Genomic DNA, 6,824 nt, shown 5'->3' on the forward strand with positions numbered 1-6,824 from the left:
AGAGTGAAAGAAATATTACAACTGCAGTAAAAGAAGAACAAGGTACTGCACGAACTAATACAGCGAGGAAGATCAAGTCCGCTCCGAGTGAACACCGACAACCTGGTACCTAGAGGAACGGAATTTAAGAGTGTGAGATGCTAATCATCTCAGTGAGCGACCCTACTACTATACAATATAATACCACGGTAATAGGTATATAAATAATAATTATTTGGAAATAATATTTTCTCTCAAAACCCTTACAATTCTCTCAGTTGGAAAGGTTCCCCTTTTAAAACATTTTCACAAAACCCTTTATTCATATTCCCCGAAAACCAAGACATCAAATAATTAAATACCGGAAACAGTAATAATTAATTTTAATTCCAACACAGTTTTAAAACATTTTATTTTTTAAAACACAGTTTCGAAAATCAGTTGATGCACCCACTATATACCAGTGGCGCCAACAGTACCCAGCGTCCCGAGGTACCGCCAGACAGGAGGTTATAGAGAGAAACCGGCATACGGTCGCGTGGCGTCCCACTGCGCCGCTGCTAACCTGGTGTCCCGGCCAAAGGGGGGTGGCCACCCTCTCCGATGGCATCCACAGGACACCCTCATAATATCACCTGCGCGCTACTCACACCCACCTGCGCGCTAATCATATCCGTGTGCACAATATCCATATCACATATACCATATCACATAATCAGAACACCAGTACGTGCACGGTGCATCTAAAAATCATAAAATCCGCAAATTTAAAAACAAATTTCACATTTTTCATAAGCATAGCGGGCATAATCCATCCGCTTGAACTGGGAAATTCTCCACAATTTCTTTATAATCAATACCATAAATTCCATGATTTTCAAATCCACCAACTCCCAAAAATCCATCAATTCAAATATCCACATTTTTTTCCAAGCATAAATAATTTCTCGAAATATCATAATCAAATCTCATAATATTCTATGGGCATATTTTATAAAAATTAAAATCACCAACATAACCAAATATTTTCTTTGAAATATTTGAAAATCAAATTGTGCCCATTTTACTATTAAAACCACACCAATTTCAAAATCCTCAAAACCATAAAATAATTTCACATGGCATAAATTTGTAAAATGCACATTTTCTTAAATCCAATAAATTCATAAATAATTCCACAATAAATCCAATAAATATTTGGCACATAGAAATTAAATTCAAAATATTTAAATCACACACATATTATATTCACAATTTAAATTCCCCAAAATTAATTTGAAGGTGGGTCACTCACCTTATGCACGTATCTCAATCAAGATCCTCCGTAGGATCGGCTCCGCTATTCGCACGTGCACCTAAAACATCCACAGTACCAAACCACAAATATTAATATTTTATTCGGGTAATCCCCAAATGGGTACCCGGGGAGCGAACACTAACGATAACTAAAATTTATGAATTATATACCAAATCGAAGCTCGAGTGATGCTAATCACAGATCCGGTCTTAATTTCCGATGATCGTACCCGACGGGGTCGAAATTTCGTCGGGAAGCTTTTCGGGTTTCGGCTCCGCAATTCTCCCAAACCGTCGCGAATTGGCGGAAACGGATGCCGGATTTGGGTTCAAGAGGTCGAACACAGCAGACTGGAGCCAGCCGGAAAACTGGGTACTCGCCGGAACAGTACTTTCCGGTGAGCCGCCGCGGTCACCGGCGGCAGCGCGTGCGGTGGCCGTTGGTCGTGAAATTTTGCAGACTTGTAGATCATGAGGAGAGCAACCCAACGGAACCGGCGGTGAGCAAAACGGAGGCCGGACGGCGGAGAAATCACCGTTAGAAGATTTCCGGCCCCTCACCGGAAAACGCTCCGATCCCGACGCGTCGGTGGTCCGATGGCCGTGATTTTTGGTGGGTCGGCCGGACTTGAGGAGATGATGATGGGTGTATGGCGCGTGTGGCCGAAAAATGGCCGGAAGTGGGTCGATTTGCGGTGGCCGGCGGTGGAGGGAAAAACTCGCCGCCGAACTTCGGACGTCCGATCCGGGCGCGTCCGGCGGCCGTGCGCCGTGAAAATTGGAGGTTTTGCCGGAAATGAGGAGGGTAACCTTGCTGGCTGGCGCATGTGCAGTAACTCGGCCGGAAAATTTGAAAACCTCCGGTGGCCGGCGACTCTCTCTCTCTCTTTCTCTCTCCTCTCTCTCTTTCTCTCTCTTCCCCGAGAGTTTTAACAAATAAAAACCCTGCGTGACACTGTTCATGCCACGTGGACCAATCAGAAGCTGACACGTGGCATTACTGTGCACTTAAGCCAGACATATTAAAATAATACGGTACCCGGCGAATTTCAAACGTCCGTAACTTTTTAACCAAATGTCCGATTTAAGCGTGCCGCTAGTCTATGAACTCGTATCGACGAGTACTTTACAACCATACAAGAGGCAACTCAAAATTACATCACAAGAAAAAGTCAACTCCTGGCACCTTTTGGACAGTTTACACTTCAACTTGTTTTGCCCATAACTTTCAAACCGTAGCTTTGTTTTTGACGTGCTACTAGTCTACGAACTCAGGGCGTCATGCACTTCGCCACGGTACCCTGGTCAACTCAAAATTCCCACCGAGTCAAAAAGTCAACTTTTGACCCCTTCGGTCAACGGTCAACGGTCAACCTCGGTCAACGTGCACGGATTCCGGTGCGATTCGGGACGGGGTGTTACAGAAGGCCTACAATAATAAATTTTTTTTGCCAATTTGAGAAATTTTGCATAAATGTTGGGGTTTTTTTCTACTTAGGATTATTTAAAAATTCATATTTTGCATGTTCTTTCATTTAACACACATTAGGGGACTTGTGGGGGCCAAAACATTGGTAACATGTGATTACCATAAGAATTTCGCTAATTACCGATGAAACCTACGGTAATTTTTCCCCAAAGTAAAAATTGATTACCGTAGGTTTCATCGGTAATTACCGAAGGCCTATCGTATTCATATTTTTTTGCCAATTTAAGAATTGTTTCAGAAAGTTTGGAGTTTTTTCTCCTTAGGATCATTTAAGAATCTATATTTTGCATGTTTTTTCGTTTAACACACATTAGGAGACTTGTGAGGGCCAAAATATTGGTAAAATGTGATTACCATAGGGGTTTTGGTAATTACAGATGAAACCTACGGTAATGTTTGAAGCAAAAACAAATTGAACGTTTTCACTTATTAATGTCATTTTTGCTTTTACTTTGTCAGAATTTATCATTAATAATGCTACATTTAGCATGTTATTGGTTGGAACACACATGATTGAAGTTGTCAGATGGAATTGTGGTGATTCTTTTACGATGGTGTATAAATGTCAATTACCGACGATGCATCGGTCATTACCATTAGGCAGTAATATCATCCGTGCAACACTAAGAAACCTACAAACAACTGAACCAAAAACTGAACACAGAATGATATGTTATCAACACAATACGATAGATGAATTTGACAACAAAAGAACACATAAAACCAACGTCTATTATGCCAAAACACATGTTACGCGGTTGAGAAATTAATTGCATTCCTGACTACATTGCATAACACACGCATACCGCATAACATGCCCCCATTGTCTTAATATAGCATCGAGCGATTTATGGGCCTTCGGTTCAATGGTGCTGTTTGTTGGTAGTGCTATCAAGAGGTACGGTGGTCGAGCATGATCAGCTGCTGTGACCAATTTGTTCGCACCTCCCGCATCTATATTGATGACGCTCATTTCCTTGAGATTGAATCCTCTTCTTTCCTAGTCTTCCTGACTATTTGCCAATTTGAGGTGGAAGTACAACCTAGTTTATGACATCATTTGGAGCATGCCACTGACATTTATCTCCAAGTGGATATACGGTTTCCAAATATGCATCACGAAGTGAGTCAACTGAGTAATGCACCGAGCAAAGGTTATATGGAGAAATATGTCAATGCTTACATGCTGCAATTGCATGGACACAAGGAAATCCATCAATGTCAAATTCCTTGCATGAGCACATCTTATTTTCTAAGTTAACAACTCCAACGAACATGCCATGGCCAACAACTTGAAACTCATATAAGTTCAATGGAATAACACGTAAGCCTCTGCCATTATTTTAGCGTTCTTGCATGATATTTTCCAACCAATTAGTAACAGGAATTTGCATTGCAACTGCATTATTCGACGTTCATACCACCGCTTTTGCAAGACATCATGAATGTGATCTAGTAATGGTAAAACAGGTTTATCCCTAGCATCAAGAAGCACAAAGTTCATGCTCTCTGCGATGTTAGTTGTCATTATGTTGTATCTATTGCCCGGAAAATGTGATCTAACCTATTTTGCAGGGTTTGCATCCTTGAGATATTGTACAACTTCAACACTAACCCCTTCTAAAAGCTGCATGGCCTTATCAAAATCCTCAACAATATATGCTCTAGCTGCGTCATTAAAAGTTGATATAATCGCATTGACATTACCTTTAAACTTCTTAGCACGTAAATTTGTACCAAGATGATATGTTCAGTGGCCATGGTGATTATTAGGAAAAACTTTACGTATCGCTTTTGCAATGCTCTTGTGTCTGTCTGATATAAAAGCTATATTCAGGTCATCCCCAAACGCTTCTTTAAACCTCTCAAAAAACCATACGTAAGCCGCATCCGTCTCCCCAGGGCCTATTCCATAAGTAAGTGGATAAATTTGATTGTTCACATCCAAACATTATGCAATATATAACAAACCTCTATATCTATTCTTCAGCGTAGTTCCATCGACAGCTACGACTCTCCGCATATGCTGAAACCCTCTAATGCTAGCTCTAAGTGCCATGAAAGAATATAAAAATCTGTTTTGATCGTCAGTTTCAATTCGAGTAAACGTGCTCAGATTTTTACTCTTCAAAATGTGACTCCATAAAGGAAGTTTTGCATATGAATCTTTTGGCGTGCCCCATAAACCTGATAGTGCAACTTCCTTAGTGGCCCATGCTTTGTTGTAGCTTATGTTTACTCCGTAATTAAAGCGAATGTCATGCACAATATCTCGGGATTTGTATTGCCGTGAAATCCCATCAAATGTTGGCTGGATGATGTCTCCGATAACTGAACTTGTTGCTTGACAATGATCCCTTTTCGTGATATTTAAAGAGCAAATATGCTCATCCTTGAAGGCCCTAATCATGAAAGCCTCTGTATTATCACCATGTAGCTTGGTAGCACGCATTCGCTACATGCAATTGTTGTTTACACATACAACCTCATATCGGACTCTATCTGACTTCTTGACCTTGAATTCAAAATTTCTCCTTAGTGCATAAAGACTAAGCTTCTTCTGTAGCGCATTCTTACTCGCAAAGAGTTGGTTGATTCGAATGATTTCATGGGCATTAACAGATGAGAAGCGACGGTTAACCTTATGTTCAGCCATGGATGCGATATAATCCTGTCGAATATCCAAATGGTTTTCTGTATAAGGAGAGGCAAGCACATCATCATTCACATTATCAATTGGACTATTACCATAAGAAGAATCACCATGTCGACTATCACCAGCTGAAAGTCCCGAATGTTGAATCTAACAAATGTCAAGTAACCCATCTTCACTACGATCAGTGTTGACTTCAACCTTAAATTATTCATCTTTATCATAATCATGTCCACGATATTCATTCATATCATTAATGTCGAAGCACTCATTATCATGATCATGTTCCACAGATTGCATATTGTTTTCATAAATTTGATTTTTGGAGAATCCAGGTTGAGTTTCCGGCACATGAAGTTCGGTCGCTGGGGACTGCATGTCAGCATCAGAGGTACATATAGCTGTCTCTGAAACTGCAGATAGTGGGGCAATAGTCATAAATCCTGAACTTATAGGTATCCTATTCACAACACATCCAGCAGTATTAATACTCTGTGGAACCCTGGATAACACATCAACAATAAATGGAAATCTGTCTTGAGGTCTGTGTGAACTATACTTTTCTATAAAACTTTGTAGGTCTTCCTTATTTTCCACAACGTACGGCTCACATGACAAACACACATGGTATATGAACTTGAAGATTAATTGATGTTGTGTAGAATCTAAGTTGAGAGCATTGTAGACAACATCTTCAAGTTCTGCCAACGTACAATTCCTTTTGATACGTATAATCTTCGTTCTTTGACGTTGGTATCTCCAAGTACCTTCAAAACATAAACTTCATGTTCCATCACAGAACAGTAGAACTGAAATTTGTGACATTGAGCACAAAGGGTTTACCAATTCAAAACATAATAAGTATCTCCTTGACTAAAAATAATTGCAATCGTAGAATCTTTGCTGGAAGGTTTAACTATAATCCTGAAGCAAAAGTAATGAAAAAATACAAATGCATTTTCAGTAAATGAGTATAGAAAATAAGCCAAACAATTATGTTTAAATGTTGCATATTAACGCCTCGTAGAATAGTTAATCCTAACAGACATAGTGGATCAAGTAGATTAAGATGTCAAGTTTTGGCACATGTGCTAAATCATAACATAACGTTAGCTTGAATGGATGCAATTTTGACAATGTGGTGTTTTGTGGATTATTTTGTTCAACATCATAAATATAGTCACATTTAGCATGTCATTCGTATACAATAACATTATCAAAGTGGACAAATTCAATTGTCCAATCAGTTTACTTTAAGAAAATGGAAAAATTAAATATTCCGATGAAACCGCTGTTAAATTTTCCAACAAGCAAGTGTTTCGTAATTATCGATGGACCGTATGTAACAAACAAAGGTTGTAATTTTCAAATGGAAATTTCTGAACCATTTATGGATTGTTTTACATA

Source organism: Ziziphus jujuba, chromosome 12 (genome assembly GCF_031755915.1).
Source record: "Ziziphus jujuba cultivar Dongzao chromosome 12, ASM3175591v1".
NCBI classification, from domain to species: Eukaryota; Viridiplantae; Streptophyta; class Magnoliopsida; order Rosales; family Rhamnaceae; genus Ziziphus; species Ziziphus jujuba.